Source organism: Copadichromis virginalis, linkage group LG1, assembly GCF_057382275.1.
Source record: "Copadichromis virginalis isolate Kocher_CV1m ecotype Utaka linkage group LG1, C_Virginalis_male_GT1.1, whole genome shotgun sequence".
Classification (NCBI taxonomy): domain Eukaryota; kingdom Metazoa; phylum Chordata; class Actinopteri; order Cichliformes; family Cichlidae; genus Copadichromis; species Copadichromis virginalis.
Window position 1 is genome coordinate 42,397,388 of NC_140618.1, and position 15,964 is coordinate 42,413,351.

At 43.2% G+C, this 15,964-nt stretch overlaps 1 long non-coding RNA gene and 1 pseudogene across 1 annotated transcript; both read left to right on the forward strand.

Annotated features, from left to right (window-relative positions):
- The first annotated feature begins 2,393 nt into the window (after nt 1–2,393).
- On the forward strand, nt 2,394–10,921 carry LOC146719356 (uncharacterized). The gene is made up of 2 exons (XR_014921435.1): nt 2,394–2,457; nt 9,999–10,921. It is a non-coding gene; the product is annotated as an uncharacterized LOC146719356 (long non-coding RNA).
- On the forward strand, nt 2,452–5,628 carry LOC146719357 (uncharacterized; annotated as a pseudogene).
- Nucleotides 10,922–15,964: the final 5,043 nt, after the last annotated feature.

Here is a 15,964-nt window from a genome sequence, read left to right on the forward strand (position 1 = left end):
ACTGAGATAATCCATCCACAATACGAGGTTAGTCATTCATATACTGCTGCATGGGCTGGGCTGTAGTTACATCCTAAGGTTTTAAAAACTGAGCTTAAATAAATGATTAGCGGTAATAAAAGCCGAGGGAGGTCAACAGTGATCACTGACTGTTTTAGGAGCTTTTTGAGATTAAATAGAAGAAAATACAAAACATTAAACATGTTAACAACACAAAAGCCATATTAAACGCAGACTACTTTAGGCCCGGAAGCAGGATTCGTCGTGTCATCACTGAACAACCGGATAGCTCTTCAGTTCACAGTAGCATCGCTCTGCTAACATGCTAACAGCACATTTGAGTTACTCACCCGCTCCCTTCCTGTGCTGAATCGCAGCATGAACGAATCACTCCCTGGTCGTGTCCAAATTCATGGGCTGCATCCTCCTGAGGCCGCATTTGTAGACCGATTACATCACAGCAACGCGCCGAAGGCTGTCCAAATCCGTAGACTCCTCCGAATGCAGCCGACAAATGCGTCCTCCTTTTCCCCGAATTTGAAGGATGGGTCGGGTGTGTCCTTCGTGGCCCACCATATCCCAGAATTCATAGCGCGGCCCAGCCAAACTCCAGTTTCCAACAATGGCAGCCGCTACTAAGTTTTAAAATTACTCTTATTAATCTTTCTGGGTCACAAAATAAACTTTTAACATATTTTCAGGTGAGAAAGTAGTTGTGTAAACATCAAATATCTGCTCGGTTTATCAAGACATCGCATATTTGCAAAAGTGCTTCGACATTTTCGGCCCACGTAGACCGCGAAGGCCGGGTCCTCAGGAGGATGCAGCCCATGAATTTGGACACGACCCCTCACTCACCCCCTCCCTCACTCACCCCCTCCCTCCTGGCTCACAGCTTCTTCTTCTTCTTGGTTGGTAACCAATGTTAAGGCGCATTACCGCCCCCTGGCTCACAGCTCAGTGGACATTTAGATGAGAAAATATATATTTGACACATTTGAGGAAAATATTAATAAAATAAAATAAAAATAAATAAAACAAATGTTCCCTTTAGAAATCTTTTTTTTTTGCTCTTTTTTGCTCTATAAAAATCGTTGTTTTTCTTTTTCACTCAACTCATCTTAGCAGTAGGATTTACATGAAAAGAGAAACAAATTAAGTTTGAGTGAAAATGTAAATTTTTTGAACTCTCTGGTCACCTGACTCAGTGACTCAAATGACTCAAAATCCGATTCACTTCGGTGAGTGACTCATTCAAACTCGATTCAGTAAAAAGAAACGAACTTACCATCACTACTCTGTAATATTCTTGATATCTAAATTGAGCTATTCGTATATATATTCGATCTATTTCTTATATTTTTTTAAACTTAGTATTACAAAATTTGTATTGTTTAATTTGTTTAGTCTGTTACTGTTATTGTCTTGGAGCAACTGCAGCCCACATCATTTCCTTAGGGTTTGTTAAAGTATTCTGATTCTGCAGCCCAAAACAGGTTTTGTAACTTAATATTGTGGTGCTAAATGTTTGGTTTCTTTAAAGGAAGAGAACAAAGATGCTTCCACAACAGTGGACTTGAAGAGTGCAAGCGATAAGTGGTTACAATCTACATGGATGTGTCATTTTGAAAATGAGAGGAAGTAATATAAATCTTATGATTGGCATACAATTCCTACCCATCATCCCCACACACAAACAAAGTAGTTCCTAATCCACAGAGATGGCTTCGACCGTCTATCTGGGGCAGATGGTACGCCCTGCTGGTTGCCAGGCCATGACCCTCCTGCTTTTGATCCTATTAGCAGGTGAATGAGGAGATGGACATTAAAATGACAGTTGAAGAAAATATAATCTGATCAAACATTATTCAGCTTTAAATATTGTTCAGCTTTAAAGTTACTGTGCAACTGTGTAATAAAAATGTGCTCACGACTTTGGCCTTGAGAGCGATAAGAAGCGATCGCCTCATCCTGCAGGTGCATGATATCTGCAAGCGAAGAGACTAGAACACCCAAGGCCGATTTCCTTTTATGGAGTTGTTTTTCTGCTAATGCAGCACTTTCCTCACAACCCCCTCCTGTAAGTTTTAGAGAATATATACCCATCCTTACAGCAAATATTAGGAATCTCCTGATGTGAGCTGTGTTGAGAGGTTGTCTCTGTCTCAATAAAAGTTCACTGATTCCCCATCTGCTGCAGGTGTCCGGTTGTCTTCATTCTCCGCCAGCCTGGTTAAGTCAATTCCTCCTTAACATCTAAAAGAACCTATTTAATGAAGGAAGACGGGTTCACTTTGTGTTTAATATTATTCTATTGCTGTTGTTGTTTTTTTTATATCCTTCAATTGGCGTCACGAAACAGGATCCGCTCCAGGGCAACTGGAACGGATGGGAGGACATCGGCCGTGGTCTGAGTGAACGGAGTTTGGACAAAAGCTGTGTGCACACAAAAACAAGGTAAGCAGACCTTTTATTTCTGCTATATTGAACATTATAAAAATACTTAGTGTCCAAACTCCTAGTAATTCATAACCAAAATTGTCTGGCTTACTTAAGGCTTGTTGAGAATCAGACAAGTGAATAAGAGATAAGTGAATAAGAAATAAGTGAATAAGTGAATAAAGATAAGAGTGAACTGAGGTCTGACCACGGTTGCAGCCGACGGGTTGCTCTCCGGTGTCGGATAAATACCTCAGTGCAGGTCTGGGACCTTGAAAGGGTTTATTAGTAACGCCTTTCTAAACAAATTAAAAGGTTAAAGGCCTTGAGAATATTTTTTAGTAATATTCTCTAAACTACAGAAGGGTTAGGAAGGCCCAGAGGACTTTATTAGAAAAGATCCTCTAAAACTTAAAAAGGAGAAGTACTGGTTGGAGTCCAAAGGAGGGGTCCCTTTGATCAATAGGAGAAAACGGATCTCTTCTTAAAACCCCGATGATTTTAGTGTTTTAAATGTTTTGATGTTCTGTTTGATATTGGACACACATAAATACACGCTGAATGCTTGCTGTGGAACACTGGGCAGGACAGTTTGGTTCTCCGTTGTTCACAGATTACACAATTAAAGGAACTAGGTTCCTCTTTTGGTTAAAATAATACACCACACATAGAATTTTTTTTTTTTTACACATTTATTACATACATAAGGAGGGTAATGAGTGACTGCAGGTAATGTATGAAGTGTGAATGAGACGTGTGAACAAGGTGACAACCAACTAGCACCCCTATCAGGAAGCTCTAGGCAAGGTTACCCGCCAGACTCCGGTTTGGTAGAAGCTTGGTAACACCTGAAGGGATATTTCAGTGCTGACTCACCTTTAAAGCAGCGCCCCAGCTGTTAGTGCCTAACAGAGGCAGAAACCCAGCTGGCCCAAATTCTCCTTTAAAATCAATAAAAGAACACTCCTCCATTGACAGTAAAATGGATGGAGAATTAGATCGAGAAACTAATGATGATGGTTGGGGTCCCGGTGTTATTCTTAGCACATTGGGAGAACAATTAACATGTGTTGAGACAGTCATCAACTCCACACACCAGCCTAAAGAAGCAAAAAAGCAGAAAGAGTCATTGAGGAAAACAGCTGAAAGGTTAATGAAAGAAAAGGGAAAGGACGAGGGGAGTAGTGGTAATTGGGGAATAATTTGGCAGAATAAGGCTATGCAGGCAAAAGAGAAAGAGGAAGAAGCCAACTCAGCAGCAGCAGGTGCAGGTGTGATGAGCGGGGTGAGACACAGAAAGGAAGCAGATAAGCACGCAGGCCGCAAAGCTAAATTTAATCACTGGGTGTGTTTATGGGAAACTGCAAAACCACACATGAAGAAAAATAGGTCTCAGCCACCTCCCTATTCTGCCTCAACTCCTCCCTCAGCAGGCATATATCCGGTACTTAATATCTCTGGTGGAATAATGACTATTGGAGAAGAACCGCCCGTAGCTCCAACTCCCATAGATACCAAGCATTTTTGCCCAGGAAGCTCCTCTCTGTCGGCGACATCCTCAGCTAGTAGTAGAGCCCCCTCTTCTATGTCCCATTGTTCTGGAACCGGATCTGAGGGCCTAACTGACCCATTTGCGAGCGCACCATTTGCGGTTCGAATGAACAGACAGGAACCCACTGAACAACAATTAACTGATCTAGAAGCAGCATTACGCAGCTGCTTAAATGAACATAGGTCAGTGGTCCAGGTGAATAATCGTGTTGCGTCAGCCCCTCTTTCCCGGTCCAACCCCTTTGCCAGCACTCCTGTCGCTGTTAAGGGAGATCTGACCGCTACTGCAAAAACTGAGCCTGGCACTTCACCAAATGTCACAGTTACCATGTCTTTGGTGGGCCGTCAGGATCCGGAAACACAGATGAGTTTAGCCCACGTTTTTGCTGACACTGCTAACCCACCAGGCGGGGAAAAACTGAGGATACTGATGATGAACTCAGTGACCTTAACAATACACCCCTCTCTACCTCTCCCAGTTTAGGATATCAGACTAGATCTAAGGGCCCTGTGCCTCAGCCTCCAGGCATGTTTCCCCTGGTCCAGACTAAAGCGCAACGTACACCAGTGTATCAACCTTATTCATTCGGAGATGTCCAGGCCCTAGTGGACAAACTCCCTGACATAATGGAGGGAGGGAATGCCTGGTTGGCTGGTTTGGATAAATACACAGCTGGACAGGACCTCGCACTGGGAGATTTTAGAGCTATTATAACTAGGTGCACATCCCGATCTCAGGCAGCGGACCTGGAACAAAATGCGGGTACTACCATGCATGAGAACGAGGTGCCACTAATGCAGGCCTTGAGGTTTATTGGACCGGCCCTGCGCAAACAATTCCCACCCAAAAATCAAGGCACCTTACAGAAATTTAAATGGGAGGGAAAGCAAAATCCCACCCATTATCTAAATCAGGCTGTTGAAGACTGGGTGAACCATACAGGTCATCACCCCAGTAGGACTTGTTCACAGAGCATGTGGTTTAGAAGGGCGGTGCTGAGGGGCATTCCGGAGTCAGTAAGCCAGAAAATGGAGGATAATCCTGATTTGCAGGACTGTGACTTTGCAATCTGGAAGAAACATTTGATTTTTAATCTTAACAAAGTGCAGATTAAGTCTGATGATAAAGCAGAGAGCGTCGAAGATTTACAGTTGCAACTGTTGAAGGTTCAGCTGCAGAAAGCTAAAAACGACCTGGGTGGAAAAGGTGACAAGCCTAAAAAGCAGCTTGTGGCCGCTGCGGCTCCCCCTCCTGGTCCAGTTGCCCCTGATTTGTATCCGAACCCATGGCCAACTGATCCACAGCCCCCCCAGTATGGTGCTTATCACTCCCCGGCCCCTTATGGGCAGAGAGGTTCCCCATTTGGAGGAAACAGAGGTGGTTTCAGGGGAAGGGGTCAGATGGGAGGTGGTAGGGGAGGCCAGATGTATGTTTGTTTCCGGTGTGGACAACCTGGACACTGGGCTAAAGCGTGCCCTTTGAACCCGGCTGCTGGAAGAGGCAGGGGAGCCCGTGGTGGGCCCTATCAGCATCCTGGCCACAGAGGTGGACCTCGTGGTGCTTTAGTTGAAGTGCCCCCGGCCCCACAGATGCCTGTGATGGGGTGGGAGTACTACGAGGGTGGTCCCCAGCTATAGGACACCCCACAGACTGCCCAGGACGGTGAAGGGACAACGGCGGACCCTATGCTGTCCATAACTGTAGATAGAAGAAGAAGCAGCTTTTTAGTGGACACTGGAGCTACGTACTCCACCATTAAGGATGTTGCTCGTGAAAGACTTACTGACAGAGTGATTACAGTGGTGGGCATATCTGGGGAACCTAAAACTCTGCCTTACACCGTGCCCCTACCCACAAAGGTTGGAGATCAGACCTTGTTACACAGCTATGTTTGTTCAAAACAGGCGCCTGTGAATTTACTGGGAAGAGACTTGTTGATTAAATTAGGAGCCACAATACTCTGCTCTTCACAAGGCCTAACTGTGACTCTCCCTACTGGGGTTGTACTTCCCTGCTCTGATGGGCCAGAGGGAGGTGGTCAGTTTCTGCTGCAACCCTCCTCCTGTTTGACGGACTCTGCTGACATCTACTGGGCATTATTGGAAGTTGAAACACCTGCTGAACCAGGAGTTTGTACTGCTTTTCAGCAATGGCGGCCGTGGCTCTCACTCCTGCATCCTTATGTCCCTCCCCCTGACCCACCTCATGTTACACTGTTTTATGACAGGCATGACACCACCTGGTACCAGCACATGTTCCAAGAGCAGTGTGAGGGGCGGGCTTGGTCTCTGAACATGTCGTGCATTTTTGCGGCACCGGAGGGAGTGGCAGCAGCGGTTACTTTTACAACAGATCAATTACAGTGGTACATGATGTCTGATGAGGCAGCTCCCCATGTGTCACTGGCCTTACATCCTGGACACCAGGCTAAGGAGCTGGGTGGAATGGTTAAACGTTCCCTTGCGGCCACTGACTGGACACCTACAAAACTCCCACAGGTTTTGTTTTCTCCATCTACCAAGACATACCAAATTTTAAATGATTGCTTTAATTCCTCAACACTGCAACATGGAGTGGTCAGCGGGTCACATGGAAGAGAACACACAGACCACTGTGATGCTGCGCCTTTACTCGACTCTCTTCCAGATTGTTTGTGGTCCCATGGACCCACAGATGTAGGTTTAGTTGATGTGGAGCCAGTCTCTTTTCAACTGTCATCTGCTACCCCTTTGTGGCAGCCTCAGTACCCACACAGACCGGAGGCTGAGGCTGGGATTGCAGAAACAATTTCTGGTTTGGTCACTGCCGGTGTCTTGGAGCCCTCCTGCTCTAAGTGGAACACGCCCATCCTACCCGTTGAGAAAAAAGGCACGGGGAAGTTCAGAATGGCACATGATTTGAGAAGGATTAATGCCTTACTTGGCACTCCTACTTTGCCTGTGCCTAATCCTTATGTTGCCTTGACCAACCTCCCACCATCTCATGCCTGGTTCACCTGCATTGACTTGGCTAATGCCTTTTTCTGCCTCCCACTTCGTGAGTCACTGCGTGACATTTTCTCATTTACATTTAGAGGCCGACAATGGCGTTACACTCGCTTACCACAGGGATTTGCCCTCTCCCCAGGACTGTTTAATCAGTGTTTGAAAGAACTTTTACAAACCAGCCCACTACCATCTGACTGTATGTTAATACAATATGTGGATGACCTTTTGCTGTCTGCCCCCACGGCTGACATCTGCTTGGAGGCCACCAGAGTGGTACTTCACCACCTGGCCAACACAGGTTTTAAAGTGAGCAAAAACAAACTACAGATTGCAAGAAAACAGGTTTCTTTTCTAGGCCGCATGGTCTCACAGTCCGGTATTTCCTTGTCCCCAGAACACAGGAACTCCATTTTGCACCATCCAAAACCTCTAACTGTAAAAGACATGTTGTCATTTTTGGGCCTGACTGGTTACAGCAGGACCTATGTCCCAGACTATGTTGGCCTTACTTCCCCTTTGCGCGCTTTGGTAAATGAACAAGGCATGAGAAACCTCTCTGCTCCCCTCTCATGGACTACAGAAACAGAACAGGCGTTTATAAAGTTAAAACAACAGCTTTCTGTCGCCTCTGACCTTGCTGTGCCAGATTATGCTTTGCCTTTTCATCTTGATGTTTCTGGAACTGGAACCCATATCAATGGTATCCTGTTCCAGAAAAAAGGGGGAGAGAGAAAAGTGTTGACATATGTAAGCGTAATGCTTGACAACACTGAAAAACGCCACCCACCGTGCACACAACACGTTTCTGGACTTGCAAAAATCATTCAGAAAACAGCACACATAGTGATGAACCACCCACTAAAAATTTTGACATCACACAGTGTGGTGGCCTACGTCTCCTCACAGGCCTTCACACTCACTTCACTCAGGCAGAGACGCCTCAGTACCATTTTGGAAGCACCACACATCACCTACTCACATGAAGGCATAAACATGGCTGATCACATGGGATCGGGGGAACCACATATGTGTGAAGAGGTTGTGCAGGTACAGGAGAAAATCAGGCCAGATTTGCAGGCAGAACCTCTAATGGATGCAGAAAAAGATTGGTTCACAGATGGATGTTGTTTCAGAACTGAAAGTGGAATGTTGAAGGCTGCATGGGCAATAGTGGAACAGACAGACATGAGATGGAAAACAGTGAAAGCAGAGCAGTTGACAGGACAACAGTCTGCACAGAGAGCTGAACTGAGAGCGGTGATTGAAGCCTTAAGGATGGGAAAGGGACAGAAAGTGAATATATACAGTGATTCAGCTTATGCTGTGGGAGCAGTGCATGTGGAGCTCAAGCAGTGGCTAAGAGCTGGTTTTTTGACAGCCAGCGGAAAGCCTATTAAACATGAGATGGAAATGAGGGAATTAGCGGAAGCACTGTTGTTACCTGTTAAGGTGGCAGTGGTAAAATGCAAAGGACACAGTGCCGGATTGGACTTAGTGGCATTAGGTAACAAACAGGCCGACTTAGTAGCTAAGCAGACAGCTGGTTACTTACCCTCCCTGATTATGGTAATGGACCCAGAAGCCACACCCCCTCCAGAAAGACCACCCATACAACTAGGCCTAGCCACAATCAGAGAGTTACAGGACAAAGCCAGCCCCCAGGAAAAATCATTATGGGTAACAAGAGGGGCCACAAACACAGATGTTTGGCGTGGCCCAGATGGAAGGCCCATTCTACCGCCAGGGGTCAGACAGACAGCAATGGAAGAGGCACATGGAGTGGGGCATGTGGGACCTGCACAAATGATGAGGAACTTAGCTGCCTGGTGGCACCCTTATCTAAAAGACATGACAAAATACATGGTTAAAACCTGTAAGGAGTGCAACCAATTTGGAATCAAGCCCGCCTTCAAGCCAATAGCAGGGTACTTCCCCATCCCACTTTGCCCAGGGAAAGAAATAATCATTGATTACACAGACATGGTGGACAGAGTAGGTAGTTACAGGTACCTGCTGGTGGCTGTGGATGCATTTTCAGGTTGGCCAGAAGCCTGGCCGACAGCAAGTGAAAACAGTAGAACTGTGGTGAAGTGTCTGATTAATCATTATATACCACAGCATGGGTTTCCCGAGGTCATAAGGTCGGACAATGGTTCACATTTCAGGAACCACGATCTGCAGAGGGTTGAAGCCGCATTAGGTTTGAAACATAAGTTTGGCTCAGTTTACCACCCCCAGTCCCAGGGGAAAGTGGAAAGGATGAATCAAACTCTAAAAACTAAATTGGCTAAAATCTGTGCACAGACCAAATTAGATTGGGTTAAGGCATTGCCTCTTGCATTAATGTCCATAAGATGCTCAGTAAATCAAACCTCTGGTTACACTCCATTTGAGTTGGAGCATGGCAGGCCTTTTCCTGGCCCCTCCTCTCGCCTGTTAATGTCGGATGAAGCTGATTCAGACCTCGATCCGAGGACATATTATAACATGCTCCGCAGTTTTGTTGCCCAGTATTCCTCACAGGTCGCTGAAAGAAACCAGCAAGAGCTGAAAGAGGCGGCTACACCTGGAATGGACTACGTCCTCCTGAAAGTCACAAAGAGAAAGTGGGCTGAGCCTCGCTGGACAGGCCCTTACCGCATAACAGAGCGGACCTCCCACGCTGTCAGGCTCGAAGGGAAAGGTGACACCTGGTTTCATTACACACAGTGCGCTGCTGCCACCGAACCAGGAAGAACCTTGAGAGAGGTGCAGAAGGACCTGTCAGAAGGAGCTGCAACAGCATCACCAACCACTTGAGGGAGCCAAAACTCAACCTACAAGCCGGCTGGTTACAAAAGGGGGTGTTCTTCATACTGAACTAAACATTTTTATTTTTCTATTTTTAACATCTTTTATGACTTTGCTTTTATATTGGCTTGAGTTTTTAAGATTTACATTTTACATTGCAATAGTTTTAACCGCTGAAAGCTCATTTAAAGTTGTGTCACTGATACTTTTTGTTGCTCTTTAACTCCTAGAACACGCCCTTGGCGAGGTGGGGGGAACTGGACCACCTTTCTCTGCCCCATCATCCTCTATTAGACGACATCCAAGCTAAGTAAACATGTCTTGGCCCTTTCCCCCTGAAATGACAGGCAGGCAAAGATGTTGCGTCTTTGTTTGCTTCCTGGCCCTGGGTCTCATTCCCATTGGCATAATCCTGATCTGTGAAGGGCCCCCGACACTTCTGACACCTTCAAGTTCAAAAGCTTCGCCCCCTTCTGACAGTCCCAATCTGACAAATGTAGCCCCTAGGGTCTTGCCCACCACCTCCTCGCCAACGGATGATGAAAACTCTGATCGTGAGGGTGACGAACATTATCGTCTTTCTCTTGTTTAAATGCTTCTAGAATGGTTGTTTCTCTGTGGTGTTTTGTATTAGACTTGTTATTAATTGTTTCCCTCACCCACTTCCTCTTGAAGGATATATCTGGTTGAACTGTGTCTGGTCGGGTTGTGAGGGTTAAGCGATGTTCTCAGGGTCTCCGGACTTAAGCCTGAGCGAATGTGTACTCCCACCACTGGATATAAATTGTTTTTTTCCACACCCCTTCCTCACGTTTTACCATATTCACTTTTGAATGTCCTTAGCAGTTACCGTTCTGGGTTTATTTTACGGTTGATTTATTCTTTCACATTTTCACGTTTACATCTCTCATTATTATAGTATACTCTGTACTCTCCACATTTTTATCATTACTTATGCTTTTTGGTTGCTGGGTTACAGGAACTGTACTGTTAATTTTGTGTCACTACCCTGGTTGCACTGACTCGTTGTATCCTTTTGTGCAGGACAGCTGTTACTGCTTTCATCGGGAACCGAGACTGCTTGCAGCCGACCCCTGGGCAGGGTGGTGCCTGGACTCTTTTCTCCTCATCTGCAATGACAGATAAAGACAAATGATAAGACCCGAGGAGTTTTTCGAGCCAGGCTTCGACACGTCTCTGTGTTCCTTTGAATGTTACTTATTTTTGTGTGTTGACCCATTTAAGATGGGTCAAAAGGGGGATTTGAAGAAAATATAATCTGATCAAACATTATTCAGCTTTAAATATTGTTCAGCTTTAAAGTTACTGTGCAACTGTGTAATAAAAATGTGCTCACGACTTTGGCCTTGAGAGCGATAAGAAGCGATCGCCTCATCCTGCAGGTGCATGATATCTGCAAGCGAAGAGACTAGAACACCCAAGGCCGATTTCCTTTTATGGAGTTGTTTTTCTGCTAATGCAGCACTTTCCTCACAACCCCCTCCTGTAAGTTTTAGAGAATATATACCCATCCTTACAGCAAATATTAGGAATCTCCTGATGTGAGCTGTGTTGAGAGGTTGTCTCTGTCTCAATAAAAGTTCACTGATTCCCCATCTGCTGCAGGTGTCCGGTTGTCTTCATTCTCCGCCAGCCTGGTTAAGTCAATTCCTCCTTAACATCTAAAAGAACCTATTTAATGAAGGAAGACGGGTTCACTTTGTGTTTAATATTATTCTATTGCTGTTGTTGTTTTTTTTATATCCTTCACAGTCCGGGACTGACTTCCATTTGGCCACCCAACCTGAATACTCAGTAGCCCATATATTTCCCCCATTGAAGGGCTTCCACAAATTCTACAAAATTTTTAACATCAAAGTGTGTTCTCAGTGGTGTGGAGAAAGACAATAAAGTGAGACAGACACTTCAGGATCAACCAATAATATGAGTACGAGTTTGAGTATGAGTATGTTTTGTAGGCACTTCATATTCTGCCAGTATATAGTGGACCCAAAATGCAGGACATCACAGACTGGAGCTGAAGTCAAAGCAAGCTACTGATGCTTATCAATCCAGTGAGTTAATAGAGTCCAGAAAAAAAACTAGAGAACAAAACCAGGGAATCTGGCATTCTGGCATTTTTTTAAAATTGCTTAAAAATGCTCAATTTATTCATATCTTTCAGGGGGGAAAGTCACACTGATGATGTAGCAGTCTCAAAAACTCACAAAAAACTGCATGTATCAAATATGATACATTAGGTGTTAAGGGGTTAAACATAAATTATTCTCGCAACCAAAAAAAAAAAAATCATAAATTCACAAAAACTCAAAAAACAGCATCCAAAACCCAGGACGATGACACACTTTAAGGTGAAAGGTTTCAAAGTTCAATCTTTCAGTTTCAAGTTCAGACTTTATCAAAGAAACATTAAAGCAATCTACTGTGTTTGTAGAAGGAAGTTTCCTAAGCTGATACTGACACTGCACCTTTCACTTGATTCAATTCAATTCAATTTTATTTATATAGCGCCAAATCACAACAACAGTCGCCTCAAGGCGCTATATATTGTACAGTAAATCGTACAATAATAGATACAGAGAAAAACCCAACAATCATATGACCCCCTATGAGCAAGCACTTTGGCGACAGTGGGAAGAAAAAACTCCCTTTTAACAGGAAGAAACTTCCGGCAGAACCAGGCTCAGGGAGGGGCGGGGCCATCTGCTGCGACCGGTTGGGGTGAGAGAAGGAAGACAGGATAAAGACATGCTGTGGAAGAGAGACAGAGATTAATAGCAGATATAATTCAATGCAGAGAGGTCTGTTAACACATAGTGAGTGAGAAAGGTGACTGGAAAGGAAAAACTCAATGCATCATGGGAATCCCCGGCAGCCTACGTCTATTGCAGCATAACTAAGTGTAGTGAAGCAGATTTTGGGTTAGGATTTTATGTGATGTCCGCAAATGCAGCACTAACGTCCACACCTTCCCAGCTAATAATTACCACTACCACATGGAGGCATTTGGCAGTCTTTTCCGATTTTGTCTCGTTCCGTCTTGTTCGTTTTATTCTGTCTTGTTGTGGCCGGTTATCTTACAAACGTTTATGGACTGGCCTCGACTGACTCCTGGTTTTATGGGCTTTTACTCGAAATTGTTTGCTATATTTTAATCTTGCTTTTATAAAGTACTGTAACTCAGGGTGTATTTGTTTTATTTATCTTTTACTATTTTGTTTAACGTTTTATGCTTTATTGCTTTAGTGGAGGTGCGGCCGCTTGTTGAGGGGCTAGGCACGTGAGGTGGAATCCGCTCCTCAATGCATGAGAGTGTACACACCAGGCATAGGTAGATTGCACCATCTAGATTTCAGTGTGAGTGATAGTGAGGTTTGTAGTGGAACTACACGGGTGAGTAATTGGTTGCACCCTTGGGCACTCCTCTCTGTAGGTTGCCTCCTCAAGTGGCCGGTCTCCACCATTTTGTTTAGTTATTTTATCAAGCTGTTATGGTTTTAATGTAGCCTGGTCATTTTTATCATTGTTTGTTAATAAAGTGTTTTAATTAACTATCTTGCAGTTTCAGCCCTGCTACCTTAAGAACTTTTCTGATTTTACAGCTCTGTGCTTTTAGTAGTTTTTCTTAATACATTTTGATTTGTAAAACTGATCTGTAGTGATGGGATTTCCGGCTCTTTTTAGAGATCCGGCTCTTTCGGTTCGGCTCACTTTCGGCTCCGAACCAGCTCTTCAGGTTGTTTTGTTGCTTTAATTAATTTATTATTCACAATAATATAAAATTATGCACAAAAGGAATTACTAACGTAAAAAAAAAGTGGTTTTATTTATATATGTTTATATATAAATATATGCGGTGGCACCTAGAGACAAAACACGTACAAACTCCAAAACACATTTCTAGCATGAACTGAACTTCCAAAGCAGAGCTACTAGATCACTTAAATTACACAATTGAAAGCATGTGTGTATTGTTTGTGTATTTATACACAGGCACTCATATATATTCAAATAATTAAAAAAAAAATTCATTTACCTGTTACTACCACACACCAAATCCGGTCGTTGGTACTTGCTGGCTTGTGTAGCCACAAGATAACAAAAGCTCAACACTGCGCCCAGCATCCTGGAGCACTTCTGTTGTCTTTTGTACGTGTTTTGAGTTTTTATGTGCTTCTGAGTTTTTACGTGCTTTGGAGTTTGTACGTGTTTTTACATGTTTTGGAGTTTTTACGTGATTTGAAGCTTGTATGTGCTTTGAAGTTTGTATGTGCTTTGTCTCTAGGGACCACCATAAATATACTTTTATTTATTCACTCCACATAAAATGTAATAAATAAATCATATAATACAAAAATCAATTATTCACATTTCAACTTTTAACTTTAAATTTTCAGCTTTTTCCTTTTAAACCAATTTAAAGTGAAAACAACACAAAACACTGCAAACCACAACACAATTAAATATAAATTAAAATATGAAAACTAAAAGAACATGCATATTCTCTGTCATATGGGCCCGCATGAATAAACTTTCTGAATCCTTTATCATCTGCAACCGAAAATAGTTGTGGATGTTTACTATACCTTTCTAATGTGGCGTTGTTGTCCCTGGTAGTGATGGGTCGTTCGTGAACGAAATGGCTCTTAGAGCCGGGTCTTTGACGTGAACGACGCGAGCCGGCTCCTTATCGCGAGCCGTCACGTGGGTTTTTTTTTTTTTCTTTCTCTCAGCCTCTCTCTCGCACTTTTTTTCTGCTTCACTCAGCAAGCGAGCCTTGTGCTTTACGCTGGGCAGAAGGGGGAGGGGCGGTAATTACACTCAGTAACACAGGAACAGATCCAGAGGGGGAGAGAGAGAAAGAGAGCCAGGGACAACAACGTCACATTAGAAAGGTATAGTAATCATCCACAACTATTTTCGGTTGCAGATGATAAAGGATTCATTAAGTTTATTCATGCAGGCCCATATGACAGATAATGTGCATGTTTCTTTTTGTTTTCATATTTTAATTTATATTTAATTGTGTTGTGGTTTGCAGTGTTTTGTGTTGTTTCACTTTAAATTTGTAAAAGGAAAAAGCTGAAAATTTAAATAGTTAAAAGTTGAAATGTGAATAGTTGATTTTTGTATTATATGATTTATTTATTATATTTTATATGGAGTGAATAAATAAAAGTATATTTACAGTGGCCCCTAGAGACAAAGCACATACAAACTTCAAATCACGTACGAACTCTGAAGCATGTACAAACTCCAAAACACGTAAAAACACGTAAAAACTCCAAAACACGTAAAAACACGTAGCTGTGAGGGTTACAGCCTTAAAACATTTATAAAAAATACTTTTCACTACTTTGCGGATTTCACTTATTGCGGGTTGTTTTTGGGACGTAACTCCCGCGGTAAACGAGGGTTCACTGTAGATTGAATTAGCGTGCACATTTGCGTAATGTAACATGCAACTATTTTTGCTTAAAGTTGAAATACAAAGATTTAACTTACCAGTTTGCGTGGAGGTTTGAGGAAAAGTACTCCCTATCGACTGTAGACTGAAACAAACATGTCCAATCCCAGGCAAAACCACCAAAAACAACTTGTCTTAATTTTTCCTGACAAACAAGTCCAGACGTCTCTTCGGTTCCAGTGCCGGGAAAAATATGGGAGGGGCAACAAAAACTTAAAAATAGTGAAAGTGCTTTCAACTAAACATGATCAGTAAACATCAAATTTACTTTTATTATTTGAGTGTTGAGTTTAAAACGTATTCTCTTATAAAAAATTGAACTTAAACTATTTATTAGAATGAACTTAAAATAGAAAGGACCATGTTAAATGTATTCATTTTAGTGCATCACATGCAAAACAATATAGGTTAAGTGCAAAAAGCTTCCACCAATGAGTTCTGTCTGACACAGTTATATGATTTTAGTTTTACAAAGAAAATTAATTACCATCAGTGATTATAGCTAAACCATTTGAATGCAAATAACTTTTGGGATTACAGTGTAGTGTGTACTGTGCATTAGATGGAGGAGTTGAACAGGCAGGAATGATTTCCTGTGTCAACCTGCTGTCCCAGCATGCAATAGCATAGAGGATGGTAGTGGCCACAACAGACTCGTAAAAAATTCTGACCATAGATGTTGAAGGACCTCAGCTGCTTCAGAAAATG